Source organism: Microtus oregoni, unplaced genomic scaffold, assembly GCF_018167655.1.
Source record: "Microtus oregoni isolate MIOR12 unplaced genomic scaffold, Mior012 000005F_ref0000423, whole genome shotgun sequence".
NCBI lineage: Eukaryota > Metazoa > Chordata > Mammalia > Rodentia > Cricetidae > Microtus > Microtus oregoni.
This window is the reverse complement of record NW_024543064.1, coordinates 39,352,541-39,368,175: the sequence shown is the minus strand read 5'-3', so window position 1 is coordinate 39,368,175 and position 15,635 is coordinate 39,352,541.

The following is a 15,635-nucleotide window of genomic DNA, read 5'->3' as shown; positions in this document are numbered from 1 at the left end:
GTCCATCGCGGAGGGAAGCCAGGGCCAGAGCTTGAAGCAGGAACCGCAGAAGAAAACTGCTTACTGGCTTACTTTCCTTATGTAGTTCAGGCCCACCTGACCAAGCACGACACTGTCAACAGCGGGCTAACCCTTCCTGTGTCAGTTACCAGCTGAGAACCCTACACACAGACGTGCCTAGAGGCCAACCCAATGGGGCAATTCTTCAGCTGTGGTTCTGTCTTCTCTCTAAGTGTGTCAAACTGACAGCTAAGGCTTACTCTGATGCCATTCCACTAACGAAGTCATGTGTTTTAAACTACTAATTCAATTTATTTAATAGCTATTTATCAGCTTTGAGTTTTTAAAACTTCCTCTTGATTCAGCTTTGACAATTGTTCTTTCAAAAATCAAGTTAAGAGCTGGGTGATGGCGCTGCAGGCCTTTAATCCCAGCACTTGGGAGGCAGAGGCAAGGGGATCTCTGAATTCGAGGCCACCCTGGTCTACACAGTGAGTTCCAGGACAGCCAGGGCTACACAGAGAAACCCTGTCTCAAAATAAATAAATAAATGAATGAATAAGTAAATAAATAAGGAAGGAAGGAAGGAAGGAAGGAAGAAAGGAAGGAAGAAACTTGTCCTTTTCTTTAGGAAGAATTTACTATTACCTAAGTCTATACTTTCCTTTGAATATCTATAGTGATAAATCTCTAAGCATTCCCACCCTGTAGGTGGGGATGAAAGTCAGGACCTTTTCCGTGCTTGGCAAGAGCTATCCTCTCCCCTGCTCTTCCAGACCCTATTTTAATCTATGACAGTTATGGGCTTTTTTTGTGTGTAAAGAATTTGGTCAATTGTTTCATAGACTGTCTCACCATCTGTGTTTATCTGATGGCCTTCTCAAGATTACATTATACATTCTTGGTAAGACTATTTCACAAGTGACACAGTGCACTTCCCACTGTGTCACATCAAGAAGCACATGCCAGCAGTCCCAGCAGCTCAGGAACTAGGGCAGGAAGATGGCTTGAGACCAAGAGTCCCAGGCCAGCCTGGGTGACATAGTGAGACTCTGCTTGAAAAGACAAAAATAAAACAAGCGCATACACAAAGCAGCTCATCATGATGATGCTTAGCTTGGCTAGTTATAAGGTGGTATTAAAAAGCTCGCACCATTGTTTGTTTTCTTGTTTCTTTTATAGTGGTCTCGCCATGCAGTCTTGGCTGGCCCGAGACTCTATATAGAGTAGGCTGACCTAGAACTCACAGAGATGAGTCCTGCCTCTGCTTCCCAAGAGCTGGTATTAAAGGTGTACACCATAATGCCTAGCTATCTCAATGGTTTGGGTTTTTTTGTTTGTTTGTTTAGTTTAGTTTGGTTTGGTCTTTTGAGACAGGGTATAGCCCTGGTTATTCTGGAACTCACTTTGTACACCAGGCTGACCTTGAACTTAGAGATCCTCCTGCTTCTCCCTCTGAATGTTGGCACTAAAGGCACATACTAACAAACTACCACTCCAGGATGTGTGTGTGTGCGCGCGCGTGGACGCACGCACATGAGATGCACGCATTCGTGTAAGAGTGTCAGGTCCCCTGGAACTGGAATTATAGACAGTTGTGAGATGCCATATGGGTGCTGGTAATTGACCCTGGGTCATCTGGAAGGGCAGCCAAGTGCTCTTAACTGCTGAGCCATCTCTCCAGGCCAACTTTGTTTTAATTTTTGTTTGTTTGTTTTGTTTCATTTTGGGGGGGGGGTGAAAGATTCATGTAGCCCATAAAGGCTTCAGATTTACTCTATAGACCAGAATGATCTCAAATTTGTAATCCACCTGCAACAGCACCCCAAGTGCTGGCGTTACAGGCATGCTCAACCTAGCCTGGCTGAGGTTGCTCCATTGTAGTGATACATTTATTTTTCTTTGCAATTAATAAGTAACTTTAGGAGTGAGATTTTGAGATTACTTAAGTGCCCTGATTCCCATAAAACTTTTACACAATGATTTTTAATGAAGCATTACATTGCTTGCTACAAAATAAAGCTGGAGAAAAAGACAACTTCTTTAACACATAATATTGGGAAAGCTGAATTTCTACACGTAGAACACAGAAATTAGATCCATATCTCTGTTTGTATAAAAACTAATTTTAAATAGATCAACAATCAGAATGTGAGATTCTATTCTCAGACACAGAAAAACATAGGGAAATGCTTCAAGACAGGCAATGGCTTTGTGACTGGACTCTCAACAGCTAGTAAAACAGTATTAGGGACTTAGCAAATGGAGGCAGAGGTTAAGGCTTAATGGTAGAGCACCTGCTAGCATGCACAAACTTGGGTCTGATTCCTAGCACATGAAAGAAAAGAGAAGAGGGGGAGGGGAGGGGAAGGGGGAGAGGGAAGTGGGGAGGACAAGACAACTATGATGTATGTAAAAAAGTTCCTAATGCCAGGGTAGCACACCCCTGCAATCAGGGTGGCACATCTCTGCAAGTCCAGCATTTTGGAAGCTCAAAATAGAAGGATCACAAGTTCAAGGTCTGTATTGGTTATAGAGAGAAACCCTGCCTTAAAGAAATAACACCAAAATAATGAAACTAAAAACTTCTGTAAAACACGGGAAGTAATTAGAGCAAAGAGACATCCTACATAACGGGGAGAGGAACTGTAGCCAGCCGTATGACAGATTAGTGCCCAGAATGTATTGTAAAAACTCAGAAAGCTAAACACAGAGAGAACAGAGAGTCCAGCTGATAAATGAACAAACGATCTGAACACACAGTTCTTAAGAGAAATACAAGTTACCAACAAATACAGGGAAAATGTTCGCTGTCTTTAACTATCAGAGAAGCGAAAATCAAAATACAAGGGAATTCTATCTTACCCCAGTCAGAATGGCTGTCATCAAGAAATGCTCTTAAAGATACAGGAAAACAAACAAACAAAACCACACAAAAAAAAAAACCGTTTTTTGTTTTTTTTTTTTTTAAATCTCACCATGTAGCCCTATCTGGCCTGAAACTTGATATATAGACCATACTGCCCTGGGGTTCACAGAGATCTACCTGCCTCTGCCTCCTGAGTGCTGGCATTAAAGATGTGCACCACCATGATCAGGAAGAAGAGAAGAAGAAGAAGAAGAAGAAGAAGAAGAAGAAGAAGAAGAAGAAGAAAGAATATTAATATACTATACTGCTTGTGGGAATGTTGACTAGCAGTCAGTATCTTTTTCTCAGAAAATTAAATTGGACTATCATATGATCTGGCTATATTCCTAAGGTGATTAAAATTAATGTACAATAGTGGTGCCTGCATACCTTTGCTTATTAGGGCACTATTAACAGTAGCCAAGTTATTAGCCAAGTTACTCTCTCTAGGTATACATCGATGAATGAAAAAATGCATAAAAATGTGGCAAATATACTTAATGGATTATTACTCAGCCACAAAAAGCAAAATCATACCATGTGAGGGAAGTTGAATGCAACCAGAGCTGGAGATCACCCTATTAGATGAAATAAGCCAGACTCAGAAAAATAAACACCATATATTTTTCTCTCTCATGCGTTAAACCAAACACAAAAGTAGATGGGAGACTGTTTTACATTGCTTTTTGTTGCTATGAGAAAACACTGACCAAAACAAACTTAGAAAGGAAAGGGTGCATTTGGTTTACAGGCTGTAGCCCATCACTGAGGGAGACTGAGCTAGGCACTGAAGCGGAGACCATGGTGGAATGCTGTTTACTTGCTGCCTTCCTCTGGCTTGCTCAGCTACCTTTCTCATACAGAGGGGTCCACATGCCCATGAATAGGGTCACCCACAGTGGGCATGGGTGGGGCCTTCTCACATCAAGTAGCAAGCCCCAACATGCACACGCCGACAACCAAGCAGATGGAGGCAATTCCTCAGTAGAGTTTCTTCTTCTTAGGTGTGTCAAGTTGACCCTTGAAACTAACTATGACAGGGATTATTTGGAAAGAGAGAGACCAACAGAAGAAGTGAGGTACAAGCAAAGTATGTTATGTCACAAGGAAACATTTTATGCAATTACTATATGCTAATGAAAAGCAATTTTTCTTGGTGTTAGGGAGTGAACTCAGGACCACATGCATGCACGAAGCATCCACTGTACCACTGGGATACACCACGGCCAAATCTGTTTGGTCTACCATTCACCACTCGTTAGGCGTTCAAGCTGCATTACTGGGTACCTACTGTGATGAGAATTATGACAGAAATGGGGGATGGTGAGTTATCCAAAAGGAGCACAAACCATGCTGCCTGGAAGAAAACCTATAAGGAAACAACAGCATCTTCTCAACACCCCAATGCCCCAAGGAGGATATATTAGAGCAGCAGACAACATATATCTGAATTATATATATATATATACATATATATGTGTGTGTATATATATACATATATATGTATATATAGTGTGTGTGTGTTTATTGAATGTGGTACTGCTATAAAAGGACATCTTTGCAAAAATATGTATATTATACATTGAACATGTCCCCTCACATGTCCCCTACCTTCCCTGTCCACCACTCCCTGTCCTGTTAGTCTTCTTTGTTGCCCTAGATAGATCTGCTTCAACTCTCATGTCGTATTTAGACTCACAGTCTATAAAATCTATATAAAATCTGTGAACTACAGAACAGAGAACACATACCTGTCTTTCTGGGACTTATTTACTTTACTTGATATAATTATCTGTAGGTGCATCCATTCTCCAGCAAATGATATAACTTCATTCTTCTTTATGACCAAAAAGAATCCCATTGTGTATATATACTCCATTTTCTTTATCGATTACTCTGCTATTGGACACCTAGGGGACACCTTCTGTAATTTAGCTGTGATGATAATGCTGCCAACAAACACTGGTGTGTAAGTATCTCTTCGATATGCTGACTTGATGGTATGTCTGGATTCTGTTATTGCTAATTTCTTTGGTTTTTCCTCCATATATATATATATATATATAATTTATTATGTATACAATATTTTGCCTGTGTGTATGTCTGCAGGCCAGACCTCATTACAGATGGTTGTGAGCCACCATGTAGTCGCCGGGAATTGAACTCAGGACCTTTGGAAGAGCAGGCAATGCTCTTAACCACTGAGCCATCTCTCCAGCCCTTTAGTCCTCCTTTTAAAGAAATGTCATGTAATACAAACATTTTAAAATTTATCCTCTTAGGCTGTACAAAGGCACTACTGGGATTTGAACCCAGGATCTCCCAAACAATATGGATTATCGATGCTCATGGTTGCCTTTCAGGGGCTGAGGATGGGCCCCAGTTGCTGAAGATGCTGCACACTTAAGATACAGGACTCAGTGATTCTAGCTGGAGCTGACCTGAGAGCTTCTTTCCTGCAGTCTGGCTTCTTTGGTTTCAGAAGATCGTATGCAAGCTATGAAGGGAGGGAAGCAATCAGGCAGGCCTGCTTAGCTGCAACACTTTAGAACCTTGGCAACCACCAGCGTGGCAATATAGCATGGAGATGCAGTAAGTGGCACTCACACTGGCAAACCTAGCCACCTCGTGAGGCCATGGGCTTTAGAAAAGAATCTACTCCCTCCATTTTGCTAAACCAGCATAATTCTTTACAGTGTTCTAAATCTTACACTTATACCCAGAGATAAGTGTAGCTATCACCCCTCATCACTTCTTAAGGGGAGACCATCCCTGAAAACCACAACTAGATATAATGCAGAGGTCAATAGATCATGGGTAGCCCAACCCCATGGATATATCTATATCACAACTCCCGCCTCCATGGCTCAGAGAACGCCGCAAAAGAGGGGATGGAAAGAAAGATTGTAAGAGCCAGAATACCAGGAAGTCTGCTGTGCAACAGCCTTTCCTGGAAATGGCTGCATAAGCGATACTGGGACAATGGTAATAGCAATGGCTATGGTAATGTGGAAGGGTAAACTTTCATGGAGTCTCACTACTAGACAAAGAACTACAAACAACTAACAACTGTTGGAATGAGGAGTTATTCATATCTAGAATTAGCCTCTCCCATGGTTGTCCAATAAAGAGTGCTCAACCTTGAAACCATATACATTCCAACAACAGAAAAGGACTCAGCAGGATTGTGTGTGTATGTGTGTATTTGTGCACACATATGTATATACACGTATTTAGTAACAATAATAATCAAAGAAAAAGAAGCTCTCAGTATGAGAGTGGGGAGCATGGGAGGGGATTAAAGGTGGGGTTGGAGGGGAACAATGATGTAATTCTATTTCAATTAAAACAAAAAATTTTTAATAATGTGTACAATGCAGTGGTCTTAGCATATTCATATAGCGGGGCAGCAACCATTACTATCTGGTTCATTTTCGTCATCTCTAAAAGGAACTTGTATCCATTCACAAGTTAGTCCTTAAATTCCCTTCCCATACTATCACCATCCACTTACTTTTCTGTCTGTAGATTGCATCTTATGAACATTTAATCTATGGGAGCCACACAATATGTGAACTCTTTTTTTTTAGAAGATCAATTTTATTACATATTAATTAAAAAGCAATCTTTATTTTCTTTTTTTAATTTATTTATTTATTAAAGATTTCTGCCTCCTCCCCGCCACCGCCTCCCATTTTCCTCCCCCTCCCCCGAACAAGTCCCCCTCCCTCATCAGAGCAATCAGGGTTCCCTGACCTGTGGGAAGTCCAAGGACCACCCACCTCCATCCAGGTCTAGTAAGGTGAGCATCCAAACTGCCTAGGCTCCCCCAAAGCCAGTACGTGCAGTAGGATCAAAAACCCATTGCCATTGTTCTTGAGTTCTCAGTAGTCCTCATTGTCTGCTATGTTCAGCAAGTCCGGTTTTATCCCATGCTTTTTCAGACCCAGGCCAGCTGGCCTTGGTGGGTTCCCAATAGAACATTCCCATTGTCTCAGTATGTGGGTGCACCCCTCGCGGTCCTGAGTTCCTTGCTCGTGCTCTCTCTCTTTCTGCTCCTGATTTGGACCTTGAGATTTCAGTCCGGTGCTCCAATGTGGGTCTCTGTCTCTGTCTCCTTTCATCGCCTGATGAAGGTTAATATTCAGGAGGATGCCTATATGTTTTTCTTTGGGTTCACCTTCTTATTTAGCTGCTCTATGATCGCGAATTATAGGCTCAATGTCCTTTATTTATGGCTAGAAACCAAATATGAGTGAGCTCTTGTGTTGGCTTCTTTCACTTGGGTTTCACTTTTCAGTTGTTTCTCTACAGACACGTAACGATTAAGGCTCATCCATGTAGTAGCATCTGTCTGTTCTTCATTCTCTTTTGTTGCGGAGGATAGTCCATTGTATGGAGATATAGACATCTATCTATTCTTCACTCCTGGTATCACTTTCTACTGATCTTCCTAACTCATGAACTATGTCCAGGCTTCATCAATGCAGCAGGCGTTGGGGTTATCTTCCCTCATGTCTTATCTCTGTAGAATTCTTATATTAACTTTCTTTCTCTTTTCCTCCCCTCCCCATCTTCCTTTTAGTACTGAATATCCTGGAACCCAGTATGTAGACCAGGTTGGCCTTGAACTCACAGAGATCCACCTGCTTCTGTCTCCCAAGTGCCGGGATTAAAAGCATGTATGCACCATCACTGCCTGACCTCTCATATTTTCTTAACAGTGCAACTCTACATACAAAAAGTATTTCATATCAGCTTTGTTCTGGGATGATTTTGTGGCTAATCTTCATTTTGGTCCAAATAGGAGTCCACTTGATTCTTGAAGAGTGATTAACTCTGCAAAAGGAATTTGGTTTCTTTCAGGTCCTTGTTAACTTTCCAAGTCGTTTGTTCATTTGCCTTAACTGTGCTGCTTATTCTACTGTACTCTGGATGTGGCAATTTTACAAAATGCCCAGCTCTTGAGGGGAGACATGATACCTAGCTCACCATTATATACTCAGAATATAGAGCAATTATTTTACGGGCTGGAGAGATGGTTCTGTGGTGTAGAGGAATTGCTGCTCTTGAGGAAAATGGGAGTTTGGTACCCAGCACCCACGGTAGGCTGGCTCTCAATTGCCTGTGACTCCAGGACTCCACAGGCTTCCCCATAGCAAACATGCATACATCCACACACAAACAAACACACATACACACACAAATAAATAAATAAAATCTAGGAGCTATACTTTACACACAACAGCTATTCAATAAGTGTAATTATTAAACTGAAGCATAAACATATCGATCAGATGCATCTTAAGTTACCTGAAGTAGTAATTCTAAGTCTTAATTGAAAGCTTCATTAATTTAATTAGAATATTTGAAATTTTATTTATTTGTTTCTATTGTGTGTGTGTGGTATGTATGTGGGTGCGTGCGTGTATGCCACAGCACCTTTATGGCAGCTGGAAGACAACCTTGTGAAGTTCATTCTTTCCTTTCACCTTTTTGTGGGTTATAGAGATCAATTCAGGTCATCAGGCTTGTGTGTCAAGCTCTTTACCAACTAAGCCATCTCTCTGATGCCCTGAATAATTTTTTTCTTAGCAAGTGCCTCACTATGAAGCCTCCAACTCTCTGTGTTCCTGTCTCATCCTGTGTGCTGGGAATATATGCCCATACCACCACACACGTCTGTGTTACTTTGAGCTGTAGGACTTTCTTTTCTTTCTGGCTATCATAACTAGATTGATGCCTCAGGAAACTTCTTTATTAGTAGATTTTTAGATAACTTTAATAAATACCGCTTAAAAGAATTCAAACCCTGAAAAGTAAACAGTATCATGTCCATTTTGCAGATAAGGAAAGTAAAGGTCAGAAAGGCCAAGTAGCTATTTCACAGTGAGACAGGCAACGGATGCCATAATTACAAGTAGAGTTCATTTGGCTGCTGACCACCCTACACTGCCTGCTACCATGGATTGCATTTTGTAATGATTACAAAACTCTTTCTAGTCCTTGTACGACCAGTATCATAGTTACCTATTTCAAAACAATGAAAGATGTCGTCCAAAATATTTGTATGTGACTTTATTATAAAATGTCTGCCCATGTAGCCACTTTCATAATTTATCTATTTGTTAGGTCAAGGCACTCTGAGAGATTGCAAGACAATTATTTTGAAGTATCCAATAACAGGATATTTAAATCAGTATCATCAGCTTTCTAATAATATTTTCCCTAGTAAGACCACATTGGCAGCACAATCCATACCTTACATTACCATGCACTTGCTTATGCTTAATTTAGTTTCCAGCTATGGCTTGCTTGCCATATAGAAACACTTAACCACACAGTTTTTAAGTCCCTTGAGGTCAAGAATGGATTTCCTAGTTGTCAATGCTGGCTCATACCTATAACCCTGGCATTTGGGAACTAAGGCAAGAGGATTGTCACAAGTTCAGGCCAGCCTGACCTACAAAGTAAGACTCAAAATCAAAACAAAAGCACATAAACAAAAAAGAATGTGTTTTTCTGTTGCTTGTGGTTTATTAATAATAGCTGTGGTTTATAAAGGGCTTGCTGAGGGGCAGGATCCCTGCAGAGTTTTCTGTTATTTATGAGAACATGAAAACCTAGGGATTATTTCTTCCATTTTGCAAATGCAGAAAGCCTAAAGTCCCAACAGTGTAAGCCTATCAGGTGACCATAATGATGGGTTTATGATACATAATTATCCACTTGACTGATTTGTGCCAATTTAATGAAATTTTTTTATCTGGCCACAGTATAGTAAGAAAAATAAGACACAAGTTTGAATCTTTGTGCTTATTATTAAATTACCAGCTTGCTTTTACAGAGAAGGGCTTACTTTCCATCAATTCTGGTTTTCTGGTTGGTAGAATGAGATTTTTTTTTTTTTAAAAGAAGGCCCAACCCTTGCCGTGAAGGAGCTATGAATATTAAATAAGATAAAATAGATGCAAAATAAATATTCATAACTTACTTATGTGTTTCTTTTTTTTATTTTTTTTTATTTATTTTTTGTATTTCTTTTGTCTCGTTGAAATGTAAACCAAATGAATAAGTGAATAAATTAAGATAAAAAAAAATCTGGGATGTGGTGGCACACACCTTGAATCCCAGAATTCTGTATGCAAAAGCAGGTGGATCTCTGTGAGTCTGAGACCAACCTAGTCTAGAGACTGAGTTCCAGGATAGCCATGGAGGTCACACAGAGAAACCCTGTCTCAAAAGCAAAAAACAAAAAAAAAAGTTTAAAAAGAAATCTACCTAAATCTCATATGTGTGTGTATATATACATAATATATAACTTACTAGTCTGCAAATGATGACACAATTCTGTATGTCTCAGGATTTTATGGAGTGCTTTTTATATGCAAATATGTGCACAATTACATTGAAACAACCTCAGAGAGTTCTTCAGAAAAATTGTTATCACAGAGACCTAAGCAGAGTTTTGGATATTCATGTTGCTTTCCAGTAATTTTTTACTCTAATGGAAGGAGATTTGAATAGTTCTCCTGAGAAGTCCTTCCCCTCCAATTGACAGATGATTTTTGTGTGAGGTGATTTTTCTGTTAGTTGATTTAATGTCCTTGTCATTCTGTAGCTTGGATTTTATGTCTGGTGCTTTGATTTTATTTTTCTTCAGTATGTTCTGTTGCTAAGTAGAAAATCCTCATAATGTAAAGACATTATGTCTTGTTTAAATTACATATATTTGAATTCAAAACAATGATACAAAATATACTTTGGGTTAAAATGATAAAAAACTTATATCGAGCCTCTGTATAATCTTTTCTGCTAAAAAAAAAAAAAAGTGCTATTTTCCTTAGGGAGCACTGGTCGTTAAAATTTTTTTGTGTTGGTAGCCAGAAACTTTATTTGTTGGTCTTAGGTTATGCTACAAGCTCTTCCAATAGAACCTGAAAAACTAAAAAAAAATCAGAGCATTAATGAGTTAATATTTTTGTTGATATTAGCCACATGTTTGAAGAAGTGTACAATTTCAATATTTAAAACAGGTTAAAATAAGCATTTAGTTAATACTGTTATATATACAATTCCCTATTATATTTTCACCTTAGAGTTTTTCATGTGGATCTTTTATGGATTACTTAGTCTAAAATATTTTTCCTTTTAATCCTTTCTGCATTTGTCTCCTTGCTTTTCTGGAAGATCCATGGTAGATTTCAACAACTGTGGACACACTGGACTAGCTCGGAGCCATTTTGATTAAAGCTCAAGTGATTTTTAAGAAAGTGGAAAGAGACAGCTGAGGTAGGAGGAATTTTTAGAAGATAAAAATCTCTACCTACATGCTATTTTTTTGTTCATTACTCAAAATGTGAAGATGAAAGAGAGAGAAAGATAGATAGAGAGAGAGAGAGAGAGAGAGGAGAGAAAAGGTTTTAAAGTTAGAAACAAACAAAATTATGATGCTAGTAGAGTAAATGATTTTTAAAAAATACTTTTCCTAATTATGTTTTACTTACATTGAAGAAGAGACCCTGGGATGGTCAATTTTTTTTCTCATGAGGAAAATGACATAAAAAGCTAAAAATACCGCACTACCACGTCTGCTACTGCTTATTTAAACAAAGAGAAAGAGAGAGAGCAGAATGTTGTTCACCAGCATCAGATGCAGCTCAAATGAATAATTTGAACACTTGTCCTAATACTTGAGGGCTTTTATTTCACTGTGACTCTTCCCCACACTGTAAGATTACTATTAATCTGAAAACTAATTATTCTAGGTCTTTGAGGTGATTCTATTTATTAGACCTGTTCCGTACACTGACAAAGGAAGACTGCATGCCATTTTTAAACGACACATAAAAGTTGGCCTGCAGCGCCTGTCTGGGTGCTGCTGCATCATTGAAGACATCCACTTTTTGATAAAAACATTAAAGTGACAGGAATTGTTTGGGCTCAAAAGGACCCCGCTAGTGCAGTCTGATAGTTCTGCACCTGTAAGGGAAGATACCGTGACAGCTGAGCATGAAGTGCCAAAGGGGGACTCTTCCCAGAGATCAGGGAGCTTGTTTTTCTTTTTTAATTTTGGGAAGTTGTGTTTCCAAGACACATATTCAAAATTCAGAGCAGACCTTTTTCCAGCCAGTGTACACACTACGCTGAGAAGAAACAGGGGAGTGGACAGTGTTGTGTTGTGGTTGATGCCAGTGTACACACTACACTGAGAAGGAACAGGGGAGTGGACAGTGTTGTGTTGTGGTTGATAATGTGGTTACATTTCTAAGTTAAAAATCCGACATCAAAAGATGTTGGAATATTCTGCCTTTATATGTAACTTCCATTATTTACGTAACTAATTTGAAAACCAAAGGCGTAGAAATAAAATCTGTCAACATGACACTGCTCTCTACGTGGTTAAGATAAAGTTCCAGACTTTTCTAAGAGACTTGCTGTACTGGTGAAATATTAAAAGCAGAAGTCTCTGGGTACAAATATCTCCAGGAAGAAATCTGAATTTTTACTTAGCAACTTCAGAAACTGTCCATTATTTTCAGGTTAAGAGACAATATCACTTTAATTATGCCAATTAAATGTTTGTGTTCCCAGTAAATTATTTCTTCCCTGGCCCTGGTTGGAAGCAGAATTTTTTTTTCTGAGTACTCAGAAGAAATGAAGTGTATTTGGATAGAGATTGGAGGTTTCTGACTTCCTCTCCCAAAGAGCTGCTGTTTTTGGCTGGTTGTTTTGTATTTGTGTGTGTGTGTGTGTGTGTGTGTGTGTGTGTGTGTGTGTGTGGTGGTGGTGGTGGTGGTTGGGGAGTGGGGTGTGAGGGAAGAGAAAAGGGCTGTATATACAGTTATTAAGTAGGCCTAAGTTAAAATTCTGCCTTGATCAGTGAGACAGAAACACGGAGGTTAGGTGAAACAGTTTTAGTATCTAGTACCTGTGTAATTTTTAAAATGTACAAACTCTGTTTTCAGCTCAGGTCCCCCTCCTTCTATGTGCTGTTGTCTCTGGAAGGTTCAGAATCCATTTTTAAACACAGGAAGCAAAATATGTGAATTCCACTTGTGCTTTTGCAGGTGCTGTGGTAGCAGGAATAACCTTTGCTCACTTGCCGGCCATTACCAAGCTGGGCTTTTTTTTTCTTTTTCTTTTTTCTTTTTTAAATGTCTGGTGAGAATTAAAGACAACACAGAAAATTCCAAACCACATTCAAACACCTAAGGTCCACACACTGTTTCTACACAGATGGCAAAATATTTCGCAGAAGTCTTCCTTTACCAAGACTATATCCAGATATGGAGGTTGGGAGAGAAGGATGATTCTTCTGAGGCATCGCTTAAGACTGAAAGAAAATAAAATTAAGACTCCTGGGTGTTCTTCTGCACACCTTCCCCAGCCCTGAAGATCGCTATTCAGGCTGGGGTCTTTCCAAATGAACGTGCATTTTCGGTTCCGGATGTCTAGTAAAACACGGAGGAAAAGCAAAACCATGGGGCAATTTTGCAAATAGTCCAAAAGGTTAAGAAGCCAGAGAAGAATTTGCCTCTTAGCCAGCCTGGGAGCCGGACTCTCCTCAGCTGGCAATGACAGCTGAGGAGGGGAGCGCTGGCTTTGGTGGCCGTGGGGCACCGAGTGGCTGCAGCCCGTCTGCGGCTCGGGCCACCAGCTCACCTCCGTGGAGAGCCAGGCGCTCACCGGCCTGCTCGCCCCAGCTCGCGCGCCGCCCTCCGGCCGCAGCCCAGGGGCCAGCACCGTGCAGCCGGGTGGCTGCCCCAGGGCCAGCGCGAGGAGCTGGCTGTCAGGGTCGCCCCCAACTCCCTGGGCGCTGGGGCCGGCGGCTTCCCCCTTCCCCGCTCCCAGCTCCGGCCTCCCGCCCAGCGGGGTGAGCCAGCTCGCCACAACCGCCGCGCGCGCACTCTCCAGGGCGCCTTCAAGGTTACCCGCGGCTGGGGGTTGGCGCGGACTGCGGCCACCGGCCTCCTAGCCGCTCTCCTCCCGCCCCTGGCCTTTTGCTGCCACAGGGCTGTGGACTTCCAAGCCCGGAGCCGGGCAGGGTCCTAAAACTCGGGGAGGGAAGTCGGGGTGGGAGAACGGCCGGCTCCCGTCCGGGCTGGGGGCGGCCTCGATGGCTCCGGGTGCCTGAACACCCAGGTCAAGCGAGGTCGTGGTGGACTGGGGCTGTGGCTCGCCCGGGCGCTCTCTGTGCAGCGCGCTGGGCCCGGGGTGATGTGGGGGTTGCAGGAGCCCCGAGGGGCCTGAGGAGCCCCGGGGCCATAGAGGGGCAGTGACCAGCCGGCCTCTAAACCTGCCGTGGAAACTAACTAAATAAAAGGGGACTGTTATTTAAGGCGCGGAAATTTGAAATATTTGGACAGGAAGAGAAGAGAAAAGAGACCTTTGCGAAGACGGAAAAAAAAAGTGAGCTAACGGTTTTGTAGCTCCTCCACCCCCACCCTCGGGCTTTTCTGTGCGCACAGAAGGAGCGCCAGCTTCTTCCCCAGCCAGAGTCTGAGTCTGGGACACAAAAGACGTGTTAGCAGCCCCTCCACAGATGCTGAGATTGGCTCTGGGCGAGCTTTACTCCCATCTCAGGCGGAATTTTTTTTTTCTGCCTCTCACTAAGTGTCAGCGTGGGACGGTTTGCAGGAACAGCTGGGTAAAAGCGGCAGTCTACACACACTAAGGGCTTTCTCCCCTGTACTCTTTTCATCGAGGTAGCTTAGAACAGCCAGGGAGGTTTTCAAGTATGACGCTTTCTCGCTCTAGCACTGTAATCCCCACCCCCCAAGTATTTCTTGGACCCTGGTGAAAGCCTAAAACGCCATTCCAGCAACTGAAAACTTGAAAGTCCCCTGCCACAAATTCCAGCATCCAATATGAGCAAGATAAAATAAATGTATCATATTGCCAAATAAACTGCTTTCCCAGGAAACAATACTTTATGTATTTGTCAGGTACCCACAGTGATGTGTGTGCGCGCACGCGCGCGCGTGTGCGCACACGCAAGAGGTCATCACACCACTGCTTGAAGTTCATTAAAAACAAACAAACAAACAAACAACCCTGTTGACTCACCAGAGAAATGAGAGGAAAGAGATCTTAGTTAGTGACTCCAGTTTTAGAGTGTGGACTGAGACCCTGTTAGTGCACAATCCCGCCCTCTTTTTGCAGGTGTAAATGGTTTTAGTTTATTGCACCAAGGCTGGTCCTGAGTTTCCCCGACATGGATTAAGGCACACTGGAGAAAACTCAGCTTGTATCTCTGCTTTATAACCTCTATCTTTGATATAGCAGGGTCCCCTGGGGTTCCGGGCACTCTATTCAATTAGATTTTTCATCCTTACTCTGTGCCTGAATAAATTCAGACTTCTCCCGACCTGAGCGCCATGCAATTTAGACCCCCATTAAGCTCAGTAGTACCCTTCCCTTCTCTGATTATTCAAGAGTTCTGAGTACTGTCGAGGTTTTTGAGAGATTGCATAGCTTTTCATATTTCCTAGAGGGGACCACAGAACTCATTTCTAAAATACTCAGATTAGCAAAGCTACTTCCTGCGAGGAGTCAGGGTAATGGGGAGATGTTTTAATGCCTAGCAAATCTTAGCCTGATGGAAAGATAGGGCGGCCTCTCCCTCTGCTGTGCTCAGACCACAAAGCAATTACAGTCCTTGTCTTTTGCTTTATGGACATCTCGTGCCTCTGTATTTGAAAGCGCAAAAGGTGATTTTACATCA